At 40.5% G+C, this 27,021-nt stretch overlaps 1 protein-coding gene across 1 annotated transcript in view; it reads left to right on the forward strand.

Moving 5' to 3' along the window:
• The window catches only part of MARCHF3 (membrane associated ring-CH-type finger 3), a 342,991-nt gene that overhangs the window by 86,090 nt on the left and 229,880 nt on the right, over window positions 1-27,021 (forward strand). The window contains exon 2 of the mRNA XM_089684768.1: window positions 7,030-7,081. The gene's annotated coding sequence lies outside the window, so the exon portion shown is untranslated. The remainder of the gene's footprint in view (window positions 1-7,029; window positions 7,082-27,021) is intronic.

Consider the following 27,021-nt stretch of genomic DNA (forward strand, 5'->3'; position numbering starts at 1 on the left):
CTGAGAGACTGAGCCAGCAGCTCCCACCCCCTCCATAGCTCCAGTGACCGCTGGGGGGGGGGGGCAAAGCAGAGAGCTGGAGACTGTCAATCCTGGCTCTCTGCTCAGAGCAGAGGATGGGAATTGAGCAATCAGCTGTGTTTGATCGCTCATTTCTCACCCTTAGAACCAGCAGGGGACAGATGCAGCATCTTTTCAATGCTACTTCCACCTAGGTAAGTATAATTTAAAAAAATAATGACTAAACTTCTCTTTTAGGTATTTAGTAGGCTGTTGATTTTCTATTGATCGTTATCTTTTTTTCTTCCAAAAAGTGCATCCAAAAACCCAATCTAGAAATAGGCAAGCGGCTATTCTTATGTCTTATTTATTACTGAATTATGACTTAGAGTGTTTCAGTATGCATTGTGTCCATTATGTATTACTATGTAGAAAGGCTATAGATATGGTCATTGCACATCTGCTTATGTGAAATTAATGAAGCAAATGGCTATCTCAAGTATCTAAACCAATGTGTATAGAAATGTCAAACCTGATAATTCTGGTGTGTAGCACTGCTATCTTCATCAGTCTCAGGTTCCAATAAAACTATAATGGGCAATGATGGACAAGAGCAAGGCGAGCATTGCATTTGCCTGCTACACTGTCAGGTATTAAAAGACAACCATGCAGGATAAAAGCTATCAGTATGCTTGTATAGGTTTATGTACACTTCCAGTTTCTTTTTTCTGTTTTTGATTTGGACTGTAGCAGTACCTTTTTTTAAATGAGGGTTACAAATGATTTGACAGCATGTGTGCACAAATTTTGGATGGCGAACTGTATTGTTTATGGCTTTTGCCAGTTGCATGTAAAAATGTAGTGGTTTTCAGTAAATCTGTACTTGGATTAAATGATGACTTTTTATATCTGCCTGCTAAATGCCAGCAATAAATTATTGAGACTTTAAAAATGTACTGTCACCTTGCCTATGAAGAGCAAAGTGACAGTGTTTCTTCAAAGGCCCTTCCTTTACCTCTCCCTATACTCACTATTCCAGAAATTCCTCACTGCTCTTTCCTCTTCCATAGCCGGCACTGAACTGACTGGTGTGGGTGACCTGGGGGAGCAGTGACGTCACACACCTGGTCATGGGATGGTGCTCTTGTTAGAAATTGGCTGCTTGACTTAGTGTCAGGGATCTCCGCGACGCTGGTCTCGGTGCAGGCGCAGTGCGCCGCACTGTGCAGGGACGCGGGCACCAGGTCCTGGTCGACCGCGGCATTCAGGTTTGCGCATGCGCAGTAGGAACCGCGGTCGCGTGCCGGGCACCAATGACAGCGCAGGGCGCGATATTTAAATGGCCCTGAGCTGTCATTCAGTGCCTTCTGGTCTCTTCTGCATACCTGTACCTGTGATCCTGTTTCTCTGTAAGTTACTGACCCGGATTGGACCTGACCTTGCTGTATTCTCCTACCCTGACCCCTGGCTTGCCTGACCTCTCTCCTGGATGCCCCTTATTAGATCTGACCTCCTGTTGCTGACCTGGCGGGTGACCCGACTATTCTCTGCCCGCTGCTTTGTACCGCACCGACCCCACTGTTACCGACCCGGCTTGTATGACCTTGCATCTGCTCGTCCATCCATCCATCCCACCGGGGTCTCCCGACCTCCTCACATCAGGCTCTTCCCCGTGGGAGCCCCTGGCGAATACCCCTACCACTGACAGGTATACTCAGGAGCCACGACCTGGTCTCAGGGTACTCCAAGTCCATCCCCACCATCAGGGGCTCTGGTGAACAAGTACTCTGGGGCTTAGATTCCGTGCTCTGGGGACGCCTAATCAGTGGAGTGCTAGTGGTACCGCCAGGCGGTCCCTTACACTTGGTCACTAACACAAGGGAGTAAATTACATGAAGTAATTATATTTGGAAGTGTGAGGCATTGTGGATGTCTGCAGAGATGGTAGGTGGGTATAAGGTAGGTGGGGGGCCCATTGGAAAGAACCTGTCACTTTAACCTGAATAAGCAAGGTGACGGAATCTCTTAATTTCAGAATTTAGTGTTCTGTTTGCAGTTTTGTCTTTTAGTTAGCAGGCCCCATTCACAATCTGAAAACCCGTATAATATTTCATAATGAGATTGCAGTATGTGTTCACCACAATTTATTTTGTAAGTAAGTATATAATGGTGATCTGGTTTCCCATATTTAATCTCCAAAAAAAATGAGGTGTGTTCAGTTAGTGCAGCTAATGACCTGTAGAAGTGTGTGGTGTACAGTACCCAATGCCAAAGAAATATCATCTGCCTAATAATCTCTTGGGAAACAATGACAGTAGCTAAGTCTTGTTTGTAATTGCTTTCCAAAACAGTATGGGCAAGGGCTCAAGCAGGATTCCTAATCTTAGAAAGACTAATTTTATTCTGCTAGGGGCAACTCCACAACACACAGCCTGTGTGGATATTTTCATACGAAAAAAAAATGCTGCCATTCACACATTCACACATACTTTCCCATCCATATACTGTATATGTGTTTAAATCCCTCATAAGGTGCAGGTTAAAAATAAATACATTTAAAATAATGGTTATAGAAGACTTGTGGAAAGTCACAAATATAGAAGATTTGTTTTCCATAACACTTAATACATCAATGCTGCTGTACTGTGCTCTGATCATATTATATAATGAGTGGATGTGCACATACAATCATGGCCAAAAATATTGGCACCCCTACATTTCTGTCAGATAATGCACCACTTTGCACAGAAAATTGTTGCAGTTACAAATGTTTAGGCATTCTTATGTTTATTTCCTTTGCTTGTATTGGTATGACACAAAAAAAGAGGAGAAACAAAAAGCCAAAGCTGACACTTTTCATGCAAAACCCCAAAAGTGGACTAGACAAAATTACTGGCATTGTAAGACAAAATTGCATTCCAAGTTTGTGATGCTCCTGTAATTTGTAATTAAACTCAGCTGTATCAATTAACATATCTTAATGTTCCTATGTCCACTGTGTGCAACATTGTCAAGAAGTTTAGAGCTCATGACACTGTAGCTAATCTCCCTGGACGTGGACGAAAGAGAAAAGTTTGATCAAAGATTGCAATGGCTTGTTCAAATGGTGGCTAAAGAACCTCATTTAGCTTCCAGACAAATTCAAGCTGACCTTCAGGCACAGGGTACAACTGTGTCAGCTCACACTATATGCCACAATCTAAATGAAAAAGGACACTATGGTAGGAGACCCATTAGGACCCCACTGCTGTCACATAAAAAAGCCAGATTGGAGTTTGCCAAAACTTACCTGAGGAAGCCACAATCCTTTTGGGAGGATGTGCTGTGGACAGATGAAGCAAAATTACAGCTTTTTGGTAAAGCCCATCATTCTACTGTTTTCAGAAAAGAAACAAGGCCTTTAAAGAAAAGAATACAGTCTCTACAGTCAGACATGGTGGAGGTTCACTGATTTGGGGTTTCTTTGCTGCTTGAGGCACTGGATGTCGTGGCCATATGGATGGCATTTTGAAATCCTGAAGACTATAAAAGAATTCTGGGGTGCAATGTAGGGCCCAGTGTCAGAAAGTTGGTTCTCTGTAAGAGGTCATGGGTCTCATAGCAGTATAATGACCAGGGGCGGACTGACCATTTGGAAACTCGGGCACTGCCCGAGGGCCCGGGGTCAGTAGGGGGCCCCATGAGATGTCCCTGGTACCTTTTTTTCATAGGCTTTTTTGAGTCTGGGAAAGGACACAGGGGTCCCATGATCCCCTATTGCCCAGGGGCCCCATGAGTTGTCAGTCCACCCCTGATAATGACCCAAAAATGACACGTCAAAAAGCACCCAGAAATGAGTTCAGACAAAGTGCTGGAGAGTACTGAGCTGGCCAGCAAGGAGTCCAGATCTCAATCCCACAGAGCACCTGTGAAGAGATCTCAAAACAGCAGGAAAAGGAACCCTTCCAATCTGATGGACCTGGAGCAGTTGGTGAAAAAAGAGTGGTCAAAAAATTCCGGTAGAGAGGTGTAAGAAACTCATTGGTTACAGGAAGCGATTGGTTTCAGTCATTTTTTCCAAGGTGTGTGCTACCAAATATTAAATTGAAGGTGCCAATAATTTTTTCCAGTCCATTTTTGGGATTTGCGTGTGTCAGATTTGGCTTTTTGTTTCTCCACTTTTTTGTGTCATATCAATACAAACAAATTAAATAAACATGAGAATGCCTAAACATTTGTAATCGCAACAATTTTCTGGGCTAAGTCGTGCATTATCTGACAGAAATGCAGGGGTGCCAATATTTTCGGCCTTGACTGTATGATGGTTTTCTGTTAAATGCACTGTCCATTGCTATATTTCAAAGGACACAATAGAGTTTGTAACGTTGTGGCTGACAGCTCTTTCCATAGAAAAATATCAGTTGTGCACACCCACGCTAGAACTATAATTTCTTACAGGTACCTATATTGCCATCAATTTACACAATGCTTTACATATAATACTGTATATTATACATTCACATTATCCCTGCCCTCCAGGAGTTTACAATCTATGGTCCTTAACTCACATTCATACACATAGAGTACATACTAGGGCCAATTTATACAGGAGCCAGTTAACCTACCAGCATGTCTTTGGAGTGTGGGAAGAAACCCATGCAGGCACAGGGAGAATAAGCGAACTTCAGGCAGGTATTACTGTGGTTGGGAAAACCAAACCATCAGCTCTAGTGCTGCTAGATGGAGGTGCTGACCCCTTAGTCACTGTGCTGCCTATAGAAATCACTGTGGATCTATGCACTGAACAGTGAGTACTGTAAAGTTCTAGAGCAGTGCTGATGTCACTGGCATATTCAACATCATGGGACAAGAGTTTAGGTAAGCAACCAATGACATCACTCAGTGCAGCAATGGTATGCTCTGGAAAAAAGTAGGACTTGGACTATTTTTTTTTTTCCATCTCAGCATATTGTGACCCACTATACCGCGTTGCAACATACTGCCATTTTGTGACATTCCAACAAAGTTGAAAAAAAAAGTAAACTGTGCAATGCACTGCAATCAGTGTAACTGTGTATACAGTGGGGCAAAAAAGTATTTAGTCAGCCACCAATTGTGCAAGTTCTCCCACTTAAAAAGATGAGAGGCCTGTAATTGGCATCATAGGTAGACCTCAACTATGAGAGACAAAATGAGAAAAAAAATCCAGACAATCACATTGGCTGATTTGGAAAGAATGTATTTACAAATTATGGTGGAAAATAAGTATTTGGTCAATATCAAAAGTTCATCTCAATACTTTGTTATATATCCTTTGTTGGCAATGACAGAGGTCAAACGTTTCCTGTAAGTCTTCACAATGTTGGCACACACTGTTGTTGGTATGTTGGCTCATTCCTCCATGCAGATCTCCTCTAAAGCAGTTGTTTTGGGGCTGTCGCTGGGCAACACGGACTTTCAACTCCCTCCAAAGGTTTTCTATGGGGTTGAGATCTGCAGACTGGCTAGGCCACTCCAGGACCTTGAAATGCTTCTTACGAATCCACTCCTTCATTGGCCGGGCGGTATGTTTGGGATCATTGTCATGTTGGAAGACCCAGCCACGTTTCATCTTCAATGCCCTTACTGATGGAAGGAGGTTTGCGCTCAAAATCTCACGATACATGGCCCCATTCATTCTGTCCTGTACATGGATCAGTCGTCCTGGTCCCTTTGCGGAGAAACAGCCCCAAGGCATGATGTTGCCACCCCCATGCTTCACAGTAGGTATGGTGTTCTTTGGATGCAACTCAGCATTCTCTCTCCTCCAAACACGACGAGTTGTGTTTCTACCAAACAGTTCTATTTTGGTTTCATCTGACCATATGACATTCTCCCAATCCTCTTCTGGATCATCCAAATGCTCTCAAGCAAACTTCAGACGGGCCTGGACATGTACTGGCTTAAGCAGGGGAACACGTCTGGCACTGCAGGATCTGAGTCCCTGGCGGCGTAGTGTGTTACTGATGGTAGCCTTTGTTACGTTGGTCCCAGCTTTCTGCAGGTCATTCACTAGGTCCCCAGTGTGGTCCTGGGATTTTTGCTCACCGTTCTTGTGATCATTTTGGCCCCACGGGGTGAGATCTTGCGTGGAGCCCCACATCGAGGGAGATTATCAGTGGTCTTGTATGTCTTCCATTTTCTAATTATTGCTCCCACAGTTGATTTGTTCACACCAAGCTGCTTGCCTATTGCAGATTCAGTCTTCCCAGCCTGGTGCAGGTCTACAGTTTTGTTTCTGGTGTCCTTTGACAGGTCTTTGGGCTTCACCATAGTGGAGTTTGGAGTGTGACTGTTTGAGGTTGTGGACAGGTGTCTTTTATACTGATAACAAGTTCAAACAGGTGCCATTGATACAGGTAATGAGTGCAGGAAAGAGGAGCCTCTTAAAGAAGAAGGTACAGGTCTGTGAGAGCCAGAAATCTTGCTTGTTTGTAGGTGACCAAATACTTATTTTCCACCATAATTTGAAAACAATTTCTTTCCAAATCAGCCATTGTGATTGTCTGGATTTTTTTTCTCATTTTGTCTCTCATAGTTGAGGTCTACCTATGATGCCAATTACAGTCCTCTCTCATCTTTTTAAGTGGGAGAACTTGCACAATTGGTGGCTGACTAAATACTTTTTTGCCCCACTGTACAACAACACATACCAGTGGACGCATTACAACACGCCTACTGGTGTAAACAAACCTTCAAGCCTCATACGCACAGACGTGGCACTTTGAATACAGAAATATGAATCCTGCTCCAGCCACGTACCTTATGAAGTTGTGAAATGTTTCGTCAGGTGAGAAGTCCTGTCTATGGACTTGTCACCAGCTCTCTGCCAACTTCTGCTACAGCTACAATAGTAATGTTGAAGGTGAAAAACATTTGTATTGTAAGAAAGTGTCTTCTGTGGTATATAATATTATCTCCAACTCCAAGAAAATGCAGAAGATGTACAGTATACTATGTAGAGAAAAAGATGGAGGATTTTTTCACATTAAATGTTTATTTTTTTTACAGAGTGAAAACCCGAGACAGGAATAATATTCCGGCAATGTTACGAACAAAGCAGGTACAAATTCACGTTTCAATAAATGTTCAAATATTTCAAACACAGCTTGTCTGTAAATCCTATTGCTTAGAAAACTTTCTCTGAAATTGGTCAGGCTTGTAACAACTCAACCTGGGTATACAGGTGTTCAAGAGGTACACACATGAGATAGGGAGAGGTAAGAAAACACAAAAAGGGAAGTGGCAGAGGAAGGGGAATGTGATATATTGGCTGTTGAATGGGTGGGGGGAGGGGGTGTTGGGGTCAGGAAAATTTGTGCAATGTCTTAAGTGAATATACTGTATAAACATCATGTCTTGATTAAACATTGTGTATAAATATTGTATATGTGTAAATGAAAGGTATAATCCATATTGTTTGGATGCAAGACCCTTTAACTGTTATCCATCTAGGCCTATGAAGTTGCTGCTTGATAGCTCTTAATTACTTGTGTGATATCAAAGTTTGACCAGATGAAGAGTCCAAGAGTGGGGTCTAGAGCAATATTAAAATCTCCCGTTTAATAGTAATGTACCCTTTTTAAAGTCAGGTAGGGTAGAGATGTTTTTTTTTTTAAGAAAAATAGATTGCTTCGGTTGGGGTTGGTAGATTATGGCAAGCATCCCATGCCTATCCATCTTAGACTCTTATCAGTGTAAGCGCCGGTTGACATATATGTGGATTGGATGCGGTTTGAACCGCATCCAATTCGCATAACATTTGAAAAAACATTCCTTTCTTTGGTGCCTGTTCACATATGTCCAGTGCACTGGTGGTGCGGATTTAGTGCGGTTTGAATTATGTATGATTTCTGAGCAGTGCCTCTAGGTTCAGGTGCGAATTACAGGCTATTGACTTCTATGGGAACCATTTCTAAACCACATATGTGTGAACAGGATAAGATCCTGAGCTAATCCTATCCTGAACCTGATGTAAACCTGACATGAACTTGTGAACAACTACTGTATCAATTAGCTGTGAAATCCGAGCTTCAATCCACACCGCACATGTGTGAATCCGCTCTAAAGGGGGTTTACCTGCTTATCTCAAAGGCAACACCTTTTGAGTGATTACTATCTGTATATCTACAGTGACACTGAAGGTGGTGTTTAGATTTGATGCCTAAATTAGACCCTGTGGTAAGATGAGTTTCTTGTAAAAAGACAGTATGCACAGATTGGTGTTTCAGCTCTCTACATAACATCAGGTGACACCATTATGACAAATACACATATAGTTCTGAGAATATAATAAAAATAGACAATGCGTGGTTTATGTGGGGTCGGAGTTAAAGTAATTGGGGGATTGACAAAATTAGGGGTAGAAGGGGGGATAAACATATACATTAGAAAAATGTATAACATACCTATGAATAACAGTGTGCAAAGATGTGATGCATAATCCTACCAAGATGTTGTGCAGTCAGGGCTGAAATGTGCCACTATAGCACCCACCAGTCCCTTTTATGGGGTATCATTACTGACCATGCGGTGGTTGCAATCAAATTCTTTCCCAGTAGATGTTAAAATTTCAAAAGGTATGCAATGTGAGCAAGGGTGCAAAACTGTCATAGATGTGTGGTCTGCCCAATAGATTAAATGAAATTGAGCAAATAAAGGATATATTCTGCCTTACTACAAGGGGAGTTGGGGTCTCCGGTAGGGTGCTTTTTCTTGGTGACTTATTGTCTGAGGAATCCTGTGGAAGTGTAAAGGATGGGATGTCTTCTTGCTAACCAGGTAGTTCAGGTTGTAGTTCATCAAGTGTGGAGCAAAAGGTTGTGAAGTTCTCTGGGTAGCAGAGTGTTGTAAATCTGCCATTCTTACATACAGTTAATGAGGCAGGGAAGTCGGTCAGTATACAAAAATATTAGATGTTGGTATTTCACATGGCCTCTAGGCTTTGGCTGAGAGCTCTCCAGCAGTTGAGGTACAAGAATACTTTTTATGAAAATCATTGTTTAAAATATGACAGTATACAATACTGTACTAACTGGTACGTTTTACATCTAAAGGGTAAATGTTGACTGTACCATTTTTAAATAAATGATCTGTTCTCCAACCATGTCCACTGCAAAAAATGTATTTATTCTAATGCTATTAATCAGTAAAAGTGCTAAATATGAAAAAAAAACGGTTTTAAAATCTTGTCTTATGGAAATCACACAACTTAAACAAAGATTATTAATAGTCCAAGCAGGCAAAAAATGCAAAGCTGAGTTGTCATGAAACAGTTGTCATCTTTGACATTTGTTAAATACATATTTATTGGTTTGTTACAGATTAAACCTACAGTAGATATGTTTTTTTAATAAATTCATCCAGCTCCTGGCAAACACAGGAAGAACGTGAAAAACGATTAGGTAAAGATAGCAGGCCTGAAAGCACCTGGCCCAGATGGCATACATCCAGGAATGCTTTAGAAGCTTAAACCAAAAATAGAAAATATTTTTAGCTTGCAAGAACTCAAATTTTCTTAGCCCCAGTACCACGATATAGGTGGAAAGCAGATGTACAGTAGTGCCATCTTTGCACAGATGACAACACTGCAGTGCAGGGCAGGATCTGAATGTATTTTTTTAATTAATCCTAACCTGCATACTTTTATGTTTCAATAGTATTTACAGTTTTCAACAATTTAAAGTTGGCTAAACATAGGAACAGAAATGGTATTTAATATTTGTGTTACATTCAAAATGGCATTTATAACATGTATAGGAGCCCCTACAAAGTCATTGTGTAACATAACGATACAATTAATAAGCCTGTTCCAGCATTTGTAATGTGCACTAGAAGTTATTATTAATCTAGCCCATTCAACATTGACATAGTTATCGACCGGGTTTATAGAACCCTAGTCCTGCAGTCCAGTACGTCTGACAGGTCCAGAAGCGTTCTTTGCTGTCTGCACTCTTTCAACCTCAAAGAGGAAATACTGCAGCTGGCTTGGCATGTAGACATCCTGGAATTTAATAGAGTGGCTCTCCACCTCCTCCCAGAAGTAATAATTCCAGTGATATCTCAAACTGGGACTTGGGATTGGGGAGCAGAACAACTTGGAAAGGGTATAACCACTGTGGCGGACAATTGAGGGGCAAGAAGGGGACTAACCTTCACACTTTCTCAATTCATTTGTTTGTGGAAGTAGTTTACTTACTAGGACAATTAGCAATTCACAAAGGGTAGCATCCCACAGCAACCAGCAAGGACCTTAAAATGTTTTTATTAAACTAGTAAAAAAAAGCTGAAACATGATTATTTCAGTGGTTTACTGCACAGCTGGACAAGGCAACCATAGATTGATCAAATCTTGGTTGGTTCAGCATGGATCGGCTGAGATTCAATCCATCTATGGGCAGGCTGATTGTACCCAAGTCGATCCATCGGTCAACTTGGGTACAGCCAGCCAGTTGGATTTTTAGCATGCAATTAATGCCAGCGGTTATAGCCACTAGCAGTTATCATTTTGTTCATCCAGCAGAGGACCCAGCGGCAGATCACAGTAGCACTGCTAGAGGCATTCCCCCATCAACATTGACTGTGTTGATGGCAGAATCGAGTGATTTTTATTTTTTTTTTCCTTCCACCAGTCCTCAAAATAAAGAAAACTGAGTCATCTGAGGCTTGCCTAAGTCACCATAGTGGCTGAGAAAAGTCAACTATGCGTGGGATATCCTGCGTACAATCACCTTCACTTGTGGTGTGGCAAAACCTCCGCACTGTGCACACTGCTAGGAAGTCAGTCCTAGCTACCTACTGATACATACATGCCAGATTTTGGTTCAGTTGTCTTTTAATTAGTTTCATAAAGAAATCTTCTATCTTCACAACCAAGTGCAGGTGAATTCTGATTATATACTAGCCATGGAGTACTCCTGGAGTGGGGTAAGAAGTAACAGGAGTCCATAAATTCATATTTATATTAAAAAAAGGAAATCAACATAAGATCAGTAATAAAGCACTGTTATGATCCTCTCCTCACTGTTAAAATGTATCTTTTGTTCAGGCTTCATTAAAATGCAAAGAATGTATAAATGGTCCCAACTGGTCTAAAGCAAAGTGTTGCCTTTCATACTGGAGTTCGAATTAGTGTATTTTCAGGTTATTGTCCTTATTAAGATGCACCATTTCTTCCAGACTGCAAAATAGTGAATAATAGTGATTAAGGTATACTGTATGTTTGCAATATAGCGAACATAAAATAATGTTGTGAAGGGGATAGTAACCAAAGTAGACCCAGCACCTTCAGTGATGGAAGTTTTAAGGTATTTTGTATGATGGAAATATTAGTCCTACCCACTCTGTCCAAAGCAAAGTGATTTGGCAGGGTTTGGGTATTACTTTAACAATGCAGCAAAGCTTAGTTGCAGGAATGTTAGGCATGATGATATCAGGGCACCACTTTAAGAGACATGCAACTGTCTAACAGCCTGACCACTTTACATAACATCAGCGCATTCTGATTCTTGTATCAACTGCCATTCCTCTATCTGCGAGTTGTAACCACAGGTTAAAGGCTAAATTCCCCTTTTTCTAACTAAATAAATACATAATAAGTGCAATTTTTTTAAAGGCATTTACTATTTTGTAATATTTTTTTGTAGGAGTTTTCTGTCTCTCCAATCTAAGCATTGATAGTGTGATCTCTGTAACTTACAGTTGTAATGAGATAGCGATAACTTCAACCTCAGTTGGATACCACAGTCAGTGACTCAATCGATAAGACATCTTGTAGATCTTGTGAAGTTTATTCCATAAACTGAGAGAATCTTACAACAATGAACATTCGATAGGTCAAGTGATCATAATAATAACTTCATGACATGATGCTAGAGCTGTAATGCATTTCTGGGAAAGGGGGAGGGCTATCTTTACAGCATTAACTAAACCAAAGGAAAGGGAGGAGCAGAAACAAAATATAGAAACACTTAAAGGCATATGACAGTCAATATGACAGTCATGTGAAACATGACAAGGAGCCTGTAAAGAATTGCACTAGCGATCAGAAGATTACAGGTGCAGTGCTCCTGCAGACTGTAAGCGGTCTGCTTGTACCTCATATGGGCAGACATATACATAATGACAGGAACAATCAATGGACTACGAGAGCACTCGCCAGCGCCCCCGCAGTTCATTGAGAACTACAAGCTGTTGGCTGCAAAGGCCAATAGTAGATGTAGTTCATTCATAAAACTCATTTGAGCAGAGTCCTGCATTGCCATGTTCTTTTCAAATCGTGAAAGTGGGTGTGGTTGGAAGAAGGAGGATCGTGGAGAGGCTTTAGGAGTTGGAACGAGTTATATGTTCCCAAAAGTGAACTTATCCATGGTTTCTTTAAGGTCCCATTCACACAATTGGACCGATCAAGTCCTTCTGTTTGTTTTTCAAATGGACCCAATCAGATGCTCCATTGCTCGTGAGTAGTGGGTATAAATGGATACAGTATGTGTCCGTTTACACCCACCGACATCCAATATAGACCTATCTGCTAAAACCAGATGGATGGGGATCTATTCCCCATCAGTCTGGCGGATCGGATGACAGTCGGATGGAAAAGGATAGGTGGTCCATTTCCATCTGACCTCCCATAGAGGACAGTGGGCTGTGTCCGTCTCCGCTCTGCATAAGCGGCAAGCAGATCTGCTGACGGGTCCGCCCCATGTGAAAGGGGCCTAACTGTGTAGCAGAATTTTTCCAAGAGCTACAACATGGTGTAGGACAGCAGGGCTTAGCAGGACATTGAACAACTATTTGTTTCTGCAACCCTATAACCATAAAGGATAACTAAACCGAAGACCAAAATGCAATTTATTGTAGCTTACAGCCTTTAGATGTTCTGGCTGCATTTGTTTCTGCCTTCTTTTTTTTTTTTTTTTTTCCAAGCTAAGAACACTTTTAGCAAATACAGAAAATATCTGATGATCTTGCCAGAAATGCAGTGTTCTTGACATATCCTGTAAGCTGCACCAAAGAATATCTCCTTTCCTAGCTATTTTCTGTAAACTACTCTTTGCCTTGCCTTCCATGTAATGGAGATGAAGAGATATGGACATGTTTGTGGTCCATATCAGGAGAGCAGGCTAGGGTGACCACCATAACTCTCTCCCTAGATAAATAAAGGAATGATGTCATCCAAGGACTGGAAGTGTGTTATTTGTAGGTTTACCAGGTGAAAATAAAGTAAAAGAAGCAGAAATACAGCCACCACAACAAGGACTAGTAAGCTACAATATATCACGTTTTCTCATAGAATGGAAAAGATTAGTTTACCATATGGAAATGTTTGTTTAGGCTGAATTGCCATTGGTATGATCCGTTAATGTGCATTGTGTTAGGGTAGCCTATTCATTTTAAATGGGCTGTCAACACACTGTAATGCAGGCTATGACCAATCTTCATTTCATACATGTATGTTCAGCTGCCATTCTGAATGAAAGGAAGAGCAATGCAATGTATACGGTACATAGATATGAAATACCTCTAATAGTCTCTTTATGTAAGGAGACTCTTTGTAAATGTCTTTACAGAACTTCGAACCTTGATGTAGACTTAATATGTTAAACTAAATATCGGCAATATTACAACATACTATACATGTATATATCTTTATCAAAAATGTAGAGAAATTGTGCAGTAAACAATATAGCTAAAAAAAGTGAATTGAAGTAACCTTTACATGAAAAGAATTGGAAAAGCATGATTCTTCAAGAATAGCAGTGAAACATCAAAACCACAACGTCATTCAAATGCTTTTAAAATATGCTGTCAGAATCTCTCTGAAAATGGTAAAATGATAATTGCGCACTCACTACAAAATCAGAATAAAGCTGCACAGATTCCATATGTACTGGCAGTACAAAAGAGTCAAAACAATACTGACTGACTTTGCTAAAAGCAAACCATTGCTGATATAAATAGGTGGACTGCAATGTAGATTTCCTCTATATTAAAACACTAGTTTCCTGCCTGTCAAACCATTAGCTTTAGTACCTTCTGCATCACTGATTAGCCGTGGAACATCTAAAAGTTTTTAACCTGCATAATTGCTCTTGTTTGTTAGTGATTAAAAAGTTACTGATTGAAACGTATTATAGAAACTGACAGTGTCAGTCTACTTGATAGCCAAGTGTCTAGCATTTTCAGAAGGATGGTAGCAATGGTAATCTGCTTATTTCTCTTAATACAGGTTGCTTTAAAGAGTTTTTGTAAGGATAACTTAAAGTGTTACTAAACTCAGGACCCTGCATTCACTATATTTGGTCACCCACAGTACACATAACATGGAAATGGAAGTATTTTAGTAAATATAAACTGCTAAATACCTTTTCTCATCAGCAGCTATAGTGGTTTTGAAATTCTATCCGTATCCAGCAGAGCACTGGTTAAAGCCTGTAGGAGTTTTCATTCTCCTCTGATTGTCCTATGAGGCTGCATGACCCCTGACCCTCAGTCTGGACATCGCTGATTTGGCCCTGTGCTGATTACATGCTCCCTCCCCCCCCCCCAAAAAAAAAAGCTCTCTAGCAATACACACCAAACTGAGCATGTGCAGCTTGTCCCCAAGGCTCTGTTCTATAGCAGATGGATTGGGGACAGTAGAAGAAAGGGAGGATCAGAGAAAACAGGATCAAACACTTTTTACACAAAGCAGAGGATTATAGGTTCCACAGTGAGTATAACCAGCATGATTTACTACATATACAGACTGATTTTACTGTTGTTGGTTTAGTAACACTTTAATTTTGGCAGCTGAAACTAATGTGCTTCTCTCAGACTTCTCTTTTCAATTGCTTTGGCATGAAGTTGAAATGACTGTTTTGCCAATACTTGGTTGAGCCCTGATATCTCACACTTTGTTTACTGTCGGATATGAGAGTCGGGCCTAAAGCCACTCTGATCCACCAGGTGACTCAAAGCCCAGCTGAAAAGCCAAAACTTATGTTATAGATAAAATCAGCAAGGGTAAAACCTCTGTCAGGTTTTCATTCCTATTCGTCAGGACAGAACTTGTAGAAATCTTTAAACAGGGACAACATAGGAACAAACTGTTATAAAGTTGGAAGTTTTAAACCTTTCTTCACTTACTAAGTCTTTGCTCTTCTGTCTCAGCTATCCTCACATCGTCACCTTTCCTCCATGAGTGTTGCTAGGACAGGGCGTGTGGGAAAATATCACAAATATGGTCATTGACAATAAAAAAGATCTAACAGAAAGAAAACCAACAATCCTATTTAAACTCTCTTTTCAATGTCCTAACTTTCCTGAATCCTTTGAGCATTGTAACATGCACATTTTTACACTTTCTGATTTTTACCCACTCTCTAATGCCTCATACGCATGGTTTGAGCTGAAAGACTACTCATCAGTGTAATGGGTCAAGAGAAATGTGTAGGTGAAGGTGAGATGGAGAGGGCATCTAAAGTTGTGTGCCAACTCTCCATCTACTACAGGAAACAGTCTCCTACATGCTGGAGACAATGTGGTGAGCCAGGCTCAACACTACATATTCTTTGGTCATGTAAGTCACTTAGATCCTTCTGGAATACTACTTTTCAATTAATCTCCAAAATAAACAAAATTTTGATAACTCCAAACCCCTCATTAGCACTCCTACACATCGGGATCGAGAAACTCCCTCCTCATTCCCGAATATACTTATTACTCACATACTCTTTGCCACCAAAATTAACATTACCAGATTATGAAAAACAAATAATACCCCCTCAATCACTTCATTAATTACAGACCTTAACACCCAATGTGAAATGGAAAAATGATCCGCAATTAACACTTCTTCCTATCACAAATTTAATAATCAATGGACCCGATTGCTAAATCACCCAAAATGTTCTATACAACCCTGATGACATTTTATTAGTTGAAATTGCCTCCCAAACCATGACTGGTATTTCCTCAATTACCCAGTTATACCCCTCCTCCCTCAATCCTCTCCTCCCCCACCTCTCCTCCAAACCCCCCTAACACCCCAAACTCCTCACCAAGGTTCATCATACACATATGAATACCTCTGATGATATTGCTAAACAAGATCTATGCCTCCACCTACCAATGGGTGGAAGATCAATAAAAATGCTCAACTATATATCGTCTATTGCAATATTGTATGAATAAACTATCTAATTTCCTTGTTTATCTCTGAAAAATTTAATAAAAATAGTGAAACATAAAGTTGTGTGCCTACATTGTATTGTTGTAGCCTTATCAATTCCATTAGAGTACTAACAGGTTAACTATAAAGAGGTATGCAGGCTTCAAGGATCCTCTGTGTTACTGGACCTAAGGGATCTAAGTGATCCAAAAGCATGGTCAAACTGAATGTGACCAATTAATATTCTTTTTGATGGCATGGCCCATCTGATCCTTTTGAGATTGCTTTTTTTGTGGGTGTGCAGGTTCTATTTATGTGCACACATGCCTAATTTTAAAACTAACCTCTATTCGAATTTCTGTTGTTGTTTACCCAGCAAATGAAGCATAGAGCTTTGTGTTTCCCCATTACCAGACAAAATAGAGTCATTTTCAGTTTGGGGTTATTCAGTTGAAAGATTTTGCTAGAGTTGAACCAGATGACTTGATGTGCTCATACAAGCAGCATTCTTACCCATCAGATGAAAAGCATCTTAAAGCTTCTTAATAATGTAATCATCTTCATTAGGCAGCTTCAGTCACCATTAAGCAGGTTATTTGATTTCCTGTAGGCAGACAATGTATACTAGGCTATGCATGGGTCATATAAGATGGAATCCTAACAAAAAATGCTGTGCTGTAATGTTTTAAACATGGTAACACAATAAAAGAAAAATAAATGAAATGGAATTCATTAAATTACAGGCATGGTGCACAGCTGGCAATAAGAGTAAGAAATGTGCTCCCAGCTTGTGGAAGGAGATTAAATTGTTGTGACTTCCGGACACATAGAAAGGATGCTACAAAGCCCGTAATTGCCAACATTTTAAAATAATTTTCAGAGACACTGCACAAAGTGGGTATGACATATGATTCTCTCTTGGAGAACGTCAGAGCAATACATTCCAATCTATGACACATCTATATTATTAAAAAGTATATTTTTTACTTTTAAAAGCAATCCTGTCTCTAAATCTTGAAATGAAACCATAGGCCGTCTGTAAAGGAAGATTACTTTGGTGGGTGAGCTTTCCCTATGACTGCTGCCTGTATCCGATACCACAGTTGTGTTGGATGTCATATCCAGTGCTGCATGCTGGGGATTCACCCACCATCCACTACATCACTACTGTGGTCTGTAGTGATATAGTAGCTTGAGGATGGAACCACAGTACTCAGTAAAAGCCTGGGCCTCAAAAACACTCAGAAATGTGTGCAAATATTGAAAATTACTTTTGAAATTACATTTAGCATTTCACAGCTTATAAGAGATATTACTAATTGGGTTTACAAACGCTTTAATCCAGGAAGGGGAGACATATTAATGATGAGGCTTTAAAGATGGTGTCAGGGTCTATGAAGCAGGGAAAAATATGCAGGGCTCATGGTTTGGAACAAAGCACGCTTAGAGGAGGATCGTTTTATAAAAATATTCATAGTTACAATTCGGAAACACAATGTTCTACTTAAACTCCAAGGGTGCTTCAAGTAATGGGCAACCAGTTGATCACCATGTCAACACTGGCTTTCTTTTAACATTTTTTTAGCTTGTAAAATTCAAACTGAATTTAAGGAATGGAAGCTTTTTATTTTTTTTTTTAATTTGCAGTATAACTAAAGGCAAAACGTGTTTTTTTTTTTTTTTTTTTCTTCATTTTGGACAGAGTGGAGATGTATTAGAACACCTATTAGGCTTTCATTGCTGTCTGTGTTCCTGGGAAAATTCACCTTCTCTATTTATTCTGTTTACCATTATCATTGAAAGTGAAAGTAAAAAAATCCCAAATTTTGGGTTGCCCCCTGAAAAGTCATATAAGTGAGATCTTCCAATGGAGATACTGGTTCTGGTGACCTGGGGGACCCCAAGGGATTCCTTTTATTTTGCAGGGATTTCCTCTCACTTCCTGTTTTGGCTTTGGGACAGAAGTGAAGAGAAATCTCCCCAATGGGCCTTTAGATGGCAAAAAAAGAATGACGGGTTTTAACACTCTCTTACTTTAATATACTTACATTTTTATTTAATATATTCAAAATAAGCATGTACATGATGCTTGTTAACTAGTATCATGCTTTTGCCTTAAGTACAGTTTTATTTTTCCATGTGTAATGTCTTGTGGTCCATTTGATCACAGTAATCCTGGCAGATCTAAATAAGAATTTCTTCCGCTCTGTTGCCAAGTGCAGAATCCAAACGGAATCTCTGCCAGCCGTAGCCCAGCCTTCTGTTGGTTTACTCTTGTTTCTACAGTTACAGTCCAGGCACGGGCAGAGACTAATCATATCCGAGGTTAAAATGTTAAAATATTAAATAGCACATAGATTTAAAATGGGTAGCAAGAGTGCGTCAAACACACGTCTTATTTTAGTTCAGTGTTATCTTGGCTGTTACTAGGATTTTGTTATTGTTGTAGCTGTTATTACAATTACAGATGTTATTTTTAGTGTCATGTGGTTAGATACAGACTAGAAACTCCTCAACAATGTCATTTTAAGGGAATCCGAAGCAGGTAAAAAGGGTAAACATCAGGATTTTATGAAGTAATGTCTGCCTTGTAATTATAATATTATTGAAAAGAATTCGCCAGGAGCTTTATCGCAATGCAGAGAGCAAAGACATGTATTTACTGTGATGAACCAGACAGATTCCGGTTTGCATCAATTTAGTGCTGTCATACAAGTGAAAAATCATTTCTGGCAGGTGTGCCCAAGCTGTACTATATGAGCACCTTACAAAGTATAGAATGTATCACTTATCACTAATTGTCTTTCTTTTCCTACCGTGAAGTGATGAAAGCTGGAGATCAATTGGTGGTTACTGTGGGCCTGCGTAAATATGTGTTTTATATTATACTAGCAGAAGTGGAAAAATTGGGGAAAAATTGGGGATGTGATAAGCAACATTAAAGAGTTATCTTAGCATGCTGAGTAGGAACAAAGGTTGGAGGGTATGACAGTGGACAATATGTGCAGAAGAGGAGTACAGAGGGTATGACAGCAGGCATTATGTGCAGGGGAGGAATTTGGGGGTTGGGGGGGTTATGATCACAGGCAATTTGTACAGGAGAGGAGTGTGGAGGATAGCCTCAGGGCAGTATATGCAGGAAAGGAGTGTGGTGAGTATGACAGTAGACAGTATGTGCGGGAAAGGAATTCGGGGAGATGGGAGGTATGACAGCAGACATTATGTGCAGCAGAGGATAGCTCTGGCGGCAGTATATGCAGAGGAGTGTGGAAGGTAAGACAGGGGCGCTATGTGTAGAAGGAGAAGTACAGAGGGTATGATGGCGAGCAATATGTGCAGAAGAGGATTGCAGATTGTATGAAGGGAGGCAATATGCCCAGAAAAGTGCAGAGGGTATGATGGCGAGCAATATGTACAGAAGAGGATTGCAGATTGTATAAAGGCAATATGTCCAGAAAAGTGCAGAGGGTATGCCAGCAGGCAATAAATGCAAGAAGAGAGTACAAAGTATATGGCAGCAGGCAGTATGTGCCAGAGAAGGTTCCAGAGGGTTTTAAAGAGGGAATTGTGAGCAGCAGGAAAGTACATAGGATAGTGCAGGAGCAGTATGTGCAGGATTGGGGTGTGAATTGTATCACAGTGTGTAGGATACGAGTGCGGAGGTATGATAGGATGTAGTAAGTGCAGAAAGAGAGAAATGTGGAAGTTGCGATGGCAAGACATACTGTAGATGTAGAAGAAGAGTGTTGCTACTGATCTTTTTTAATTAGCAACACAATCACTAACATAGAGTCGCACCCTCTAGTGTGTTAGGTAAATTTAGCTTGGCTCACAGAGTGAGCATGTCTTTGGAGGGTCAAGGTCAGGTCAGGCTGTAGAGCTCTGCAGGTCAGGCCTCTATCCCTTCCCCCTGGTTCTGGAGGTCTATAAAAAGGAGGAGGGGCAAAGGCAAGAATCAGAATATTTATGGGAGGCTGACCAATCCCAGGCAGGAGGCCTGGCAGTGTGGTGAGTTGGTTCCATAAATACTAAAGAGCTTAAACAGAAGGGGAGTCTGTGGTCGAGTGGAAAATGGAGAGCTGAGGATCGTGAGGCCAGGGAAGGGGGATGGAGTTCAGGAAGGAAGGAGAGGAAGCTGGAGAGAGGGATCTTCACTACCCTACACCTACAAGAGACACCCTGTCTAGCATGGGAAGACTAGGACAGCAGAAGGCCTGAACAGCAGTCTTATCCAAGGCACCCTCTGCACCCTCTACACCAGAAGGCTGCCAGATGAAATATCCAGCATGCTTTCATAGGAACATCTCATGTCACAGCTAACCCACATTACTTGCTCTGAGATGCAGCAAGGCAGCCAGGTGGGCTGGTATTTTGTGCAAAGTATTGGGACTTTGTGAATTTCACCCAGAGGACAAATAGCTCCTAAAAGAGGAACCTTTTGGTATTGAACTTTTAGAGACTGATGTTATTCCGGTGGGAGTACAATCGAGGATTTGCATTTTTGTGTACATAGAGAAAGATGATTGCCCTCCGATGGTTCAACTAAGTAAAGTTGGGCATCCCATATTCCCTTATCCCATTCAAGTTGTTTTCCCCTCAATAAAACAACAAAAACAAGCCCATGGACTGGTTACCGACATGTGACATGTGAAAGTAAAAAAAATGTGTTCTGCCTGGCTCTGCAGGAATAGGGGGACCCAAAAATCCAGCAGCCCTCTAGGGGGTAGCGCTACATGAGTATTTATAAAGCAGCACCTTGGGAGCTTAAACCCTTCACACTTTGCATTTTACAGAAGGAAAGATGGTGTCCAGGAAGCAGACTAGGTAAAACTGAAGTTAGTTATTCTGGGACAGGGGAGGTGATAAAGATCATCTCAGTAGCACCATGTACTGTGAAGGTGGTCGGGAGCGTACCAAAGACTGAAAAGAGCATGTCTGTGGAATTGTGGACCGGGGATGTTGAAAAGGAGACACCAACATTTTAATCTGGTTTTTGACTATATGACTATCATGACGATTAAGCACATATATGTGTGAAATGCGTCAACTACAGCTTGTTTGTTCCTGTACTGCACTTTCTATTATGGATTATTGATTACTCTTCATTTGGAATAAGTCCCGCAGTGGTGTGCGACCAGCATCTTTTTATTTCTGCTTCATTGCATGGTATCGAGCTGTGGTGAGCACCTCTACAGGACTATGGTGATTATACACATCTAAGAATCTTGGATTTGGATATTAAGCAAAGATGGTATAATTTTTTTTTGTGTACCTACTTTTTTATTATTATTGCTGTACTTGGTGAAGGTATAGCCAGACATTTACTTCTTTCTTACATTTTTTTTGAGAAATGTGTATAATGTAGTATCTGGAAATTAAAATATAAGGGTTAACAGAAGCAAAATACAGATCCAACCATTTAACAATTCATTAAACAATTCCTTGTGATTTAGAGTGCTGATCATGTGGCCCCTCTTGTGACTTGTGGCTTGTCTTCTACATTCCTAGTGGAACAGACACTGATCTTTAAAGTACACGGACATAGCTCTTTCCCCTCAGTTTCCTACAGTCACAGAATTCTGAAGACCTGCTACTTAGTAGAAATTGAGTTGTTCTTCCTATGACAGGTCACATCTACCCCTTAGAGTAGAGAATGAAATCCTTGCTGAAATGTCTAATTACTCCTTGGCTCACATGTGAAGGAACTTTAGAGCCTACAGCTTGTATTCTACTTGTGTAGCTGCCAAGTGTGTGCTACTGGATTCGAATGTGTCCACACTTTTTTGATTTTAAGGTACGATTGCAAGACAGCATGAGGGAGCTTGCTATGCTTTGTCAGAGTGGAATGTATCAAAGAAGCACAGTGTGCTATTTTATTTCTGCTATAAGTAGAACCACTGCTGAGATTCTGTTGCTGAGGCAGAACTATTCAATCAGGTTACCTATTATTTTAAGTGCTTTCAGCTTTTTTGTCTAGTTTGTCACTTTAGCTGATTTTCTTTTAGGTACGGAAAAGCATTGTGTCACTCTTGTGGGCATTTTTTGCATTTTACCACCTTTCAATTTACTACACAGTGTGTTCCTGGAATAATATTGTGCACAATTGTAGCCAAGGATCTTTTTTTTTTTTTTTTTTTAATTTTCTGTATTCAATGGCATACATTTTGATGCTGTGCTGAAAGTAAATTAAATGGACTGCTTTTTCATAGATTTGTAACATGTCTATGATGTGCAGGAGACAAAGTAAGAGTTCTGATATGTGTAGTAAGGCAAACTTATTAGCATCACCAGTGAAGCTCGTGAGGATTCATTAAACATGATGACAGCATTAAAGTGCTACTAAACCCGCAACAGTAAAATCAGTCTGTATATGCAGTAAATCATGCTTGTTATACTCACTGTGGAACCTAAGGGTTTAATCCTCTGCATTGTGTAAAAAGGCTGTTTGATCCTGTCTTCTCTGATGTTACCCTTCTTTTGCTGTCCCCAATCCATCTGCCATAGTACAGAGCAGCAGTGGCAAGTCTAGATACGCTCTGTTTGGTGTGTATTACTAGAGGTTTTCTTTTTTGGAGGGTGAATATGATTGGCACAGGGACAATCGGCACTGTCCAGACAGAGGGTCAGGGGTTATGCAGCCTCATAAGACAGTCAGAGGAGAATGAAACGTCCTCCTACAAGATTACAAGACTGCCATATACTGTTAATGAGAAAAGGTATTTAGCAGTTTCTGTTTACTAAAATTAATTGCATTTCTGTGTACTGTGGAAGACTGAATATAGTGAATTCAGGATCCTGGTTTAGTAACACTTTAAGTAATGCAGAATGGCAACAAGTGTGCAGTCTCTGATCCGTAAAGGCCTGTGTCAACAGACCTTGGGCTTGTGTCGGTGACATCGACGTGACATTAGTTAGAGACGCTTTTGAAATCATTCAGAACTTACTGACCGGTGCTTTTAACATGCAGTTAAACTCCTCCTGACTTGCCTCAAGCAGGTTTTGCATTCCCATGGACTTTTATGGGAATGCAAAACTGTCTTGATGCAAACAAAAGCTGATCAACAAAGACTCTTACACTGCTTAGAGACTCTACCATCATGTATAGTGGTTGGGTTTTATTTGTGGGATAGGCTACCTTTGGCCTATCTTACTGTATCAAAAGGCACACAGGTGTTGTGTTCCGATACATAGAATGATGCTTTGTCAGCCACTGAGATTGGAGGGCAATTAGACATGCTTTCCATTTCTCTGTTGGCGGGCCTCAATAACACAAGCGGTCAGTTTTGTTAAGCTTGTAAGTTTGTGCTATAAACATATAGGAAGGAACTGCTGACAAAAGATCTAATATTTGTCAAATCTCCAAATGACTGCATAACATTATGAGGTCAGTGATCAATGATTTGGTTTCCTAGACAAATTTATTATCTACATTTTTTAGTATCCTGCATTTCTTCAGTAAAAGAATATCTTAAATTATCTTAACCATCATACATCAATCTAGGATGTATGTGACTTACAACATAGCATATAAAGTCCTGAAGTCAGAAAGAATGTATTGTTCTGCATAATATCTTAAGGTGGTGCAGGGATCAGAAGTATAAAATGTGCAGTACAGCATACAGGGTGCAATGACTGGGGTTATGCAATGTACAGCACATTCTATAAAATGAAGCAAGTAAGGACAATGTAATGTTCAGCACAGCATACTGAGGAGGACGTATACAGTATATACTGTACATATAGTGGACGGGCAGTGGATAAATAAAGCTTTTAGGAAGTTCTCACTCAAGGTTTGTGTGCTTTCTGTTGGTTCTAAAGGGTTAAAAACTTCCTATCGCATTATATTTTGTAGTCTGTGTCCTGCTGAGGAGATTTTCTTTCACTTTCTGTCCTAGAGATGCATTGGTAAGTGAATGGAAATTTACCAAAGTGAAGTGAATTCCCATCTTAGACATCTGTAACTGAAAGATCTCCCTTCATCTCGTGTTCTCCTCAAAACTCCAGAATTTAAGTTTCTGAGCCACCTTCCGTCTCAGTGACAATGGTCACCAGAAAAAATACAGGGGTGAATCTTCCCAATAGGGTTATAGGCTAAAACCTCCTGCCCCCTTTGTGGGTTTGGAGAGGCAGACCTCCTTCATATGTTTTGGGTCTGTCTACCTTTTTGCAAGACCTATTTGACTTTCTTGACGTTACTCTTAAACCTCCAGTCCCAAGGACCCTGGAAGTAGGTCTGTTGGGAATTCTAAATGATTTTATGTTACATACTCATGATCACAAGTTGCTCTCTTTCTTTTATGCTTGCGAGGTTATTTTGTAAAACTAGAAAAGGTCTGGTTCGCCTTCGCTAAAACAGTTTTATCCTTTGAATGCTGATTTACCTAAATTTAAGCTGATTTACAAAGGGAGGGCTTGCCCCAAAAAGGTCACCAAAGTTTGTCAACCCTGGCTTGATATTTCCGATTCCTTCTGGGAAATGTTCCTTTTTCCCAAATGTCTTCTTCCCTCATATAAGTCTTACTGCTTTTACTCAACTTTAAGGGCATGATGTCTTTTCCTTGGGTTGGTATTAAATATGCTGAAGAGGGCCAGTGGTCAGGGCGGCGTAGTATGGGTGTGTTCATGCATGTGTGTGGCTACTGCATGGTGCATTTGCACTGAGGGTTAAATTGCACTTAATTTATATTATGCCTGCCTTAATTGCCTTTTGTGGGCTCTGCACGGCCCTCTTATATGCTTTTCTTCTGGCACTATTGTGGTAATGTACAGGTGAAACTCGAAAAATTAGAATATCGAGCAAAAGTTCATTTATTTCAGTAATGCAACTTAAAAGGTGAAACTATCATATAAGATAGACTCTTTACATGCAAAGCAAGATAGTTCAAGCCGTGATTTGTCTTAATTGTGGTGATTATGGCTTATAGCTCATGAAAACCCCAAATCAACAATCTCATAAAATTAGAATATTATATGCAGTCAATAAAACAAGGATTGTACATAGAACAATATCGGACCTCTGAAAAGTATAAGCATGCATATGTACTCAGTACTTGGTTTGGGCCCCTTTTGCAGCAATTACTGCCTCAATGCGGCGTGGCATGGAAGCTATCAGCCTGTGGCACTGCTGAGGTGTTATGGAAGACCAGGAGGCTTCAATAGCAGCCTTCAGCTCTTCTGCATTGTTCGGTCTCATGTCTCATCTTTCTCTTGGCAATGCCCCATAGGTTCTCTATGGGGTTCAGGTCAGGCGAGTTTGCTGGCCAATCAAGCACAGTAATCCCACGGTCATTGAACCAGGTTTTGGTGCTTTTGACAGTGTGGGCAGGTGCTAAGTCCTGCTGGAAAATGAAGTCAGCATCCCCATAAAGCTTTTCTGCAGAAGGAAGCATGAAGTGCTCCAAAATCTCCTGGTAGACGGCTGCGTTGACCCTGGACTTAATGAAGCACAGTGGACCAACACCAGCAGATGACATGGCTCCCCAAATCAATACAGACTGTGGAAACTTCACACTGGACTTCAAGCATCTTGCAGTGTGTGCCTCTCCATTCTTCCTCCATACTCTAGGTCCTTGGTTTCCAAATGAGATGCAAAAGTTGCTCTCATCAGAAAAGAGGACTTTGGACCACTGAGCAACAGACCAGGTATGTTTTTTTCTTTAGCCCAGGTAAGACGCTTCTGACGTTGTTTGTTGTTCAAGAGCGGCTTGACAAGAGGAATACAACATTTGAAGCCCATGTCCAGGATCTGTCTGTGTGTGGTGGCTCTTGATGCACTGACTCCAGCCTCAGTCCACACCTTGTGAAAGTCCCCAACACTTTTGAATGACCTTTTCCTGACAATCCTCTCCAGGCTGCAGTCATCCCTGCTGCTTGTGCACCTTTTTCTTCCACACTTTTCCCTTCCACATAACTTTCTATTAATGTGCTTTGATACAGCACTTTGGGAACATCCAACTTCTTTTGCAATTACCTTTTGAGGCTTTCCGTCCTTATGGAGGGTGCCAATGATGGTTTTCTGTACAACTGTCAGGTCAGCAGTCTTTCCCATGATTGTGATTCCTACTGAACCAGACTGAGAGACCATTTAAAGGCTCGGGAACCCTTTGCAGGTGTTATGGCTTAATTAGCTGATTAGAGTGGAACACTTTGAGCCTAGAATATTGCACCTTTTCACAATATTCTAATTTTCTGAGATTGTAGATTTGGGGTTTTCATGAGCTGTAAGCCATAGTCATCACAATTATGACAAATCACAGCTTGAACTATCTTGCTTTGCATGTAATGAGTCTATCTCATATATTACTTTCACCATTTAAGTTGCATTACTGAAATAAATGAACTTTTGCACGATAGTCTAATTTTTTGAGTTTCACCTGTACTACTGTACCTTTGTTTTTAATCCTCTTACTGTTGTAAGGAGTTTCTTTTGTGAAAATCTTAAACACCTTTAATAAAATGACTAAAATCTAACCCTTCCCCACTTCTTCCAAAGTTAAGAAAAAATTAAGAAGTTCTACCTTTTTCTGCTACTACATTTGGCTTTTTCCATGATCCTGCAGCATGGGTGATAATAGATTTTGTCTGGCTGTTACCACTTAGAGAATACTGCAGATAATACAATTTGCTAAGCATCATTGATATTCTAAAAATGGCTTGAACTGATATACAATAGTAGCTTAAAGTGAATCTGCCAGTCGGGAAGGAAGGGGAGGGCGGGGGGTTGCTGTAGGTATTGAGATTTACACTTAGAGATATTACATAGCAAAGTGCTTTAACCCATAGTAACTAATCAGATTTTGGATTACATTTAATTTGCTTCTTCAGGATATTGTCCTTTTACAAAAACCAGAACA

This window comes from Staurois parvus, unplaced genomic scaffold (genome assembly GCF_062004578.1).
Source record: "Staurois parvus isolate SC_StPar_1 unplaced genomic scaffold, SC_StPar_1.0 ptg000355l, whole genome shotgun sequence".
NCBI classification, from domain to species: Eukaryota; Metazoa; Chordata; class Amphibia; order Anura; family Ranidae; genus Staurois; species Staurois parvus.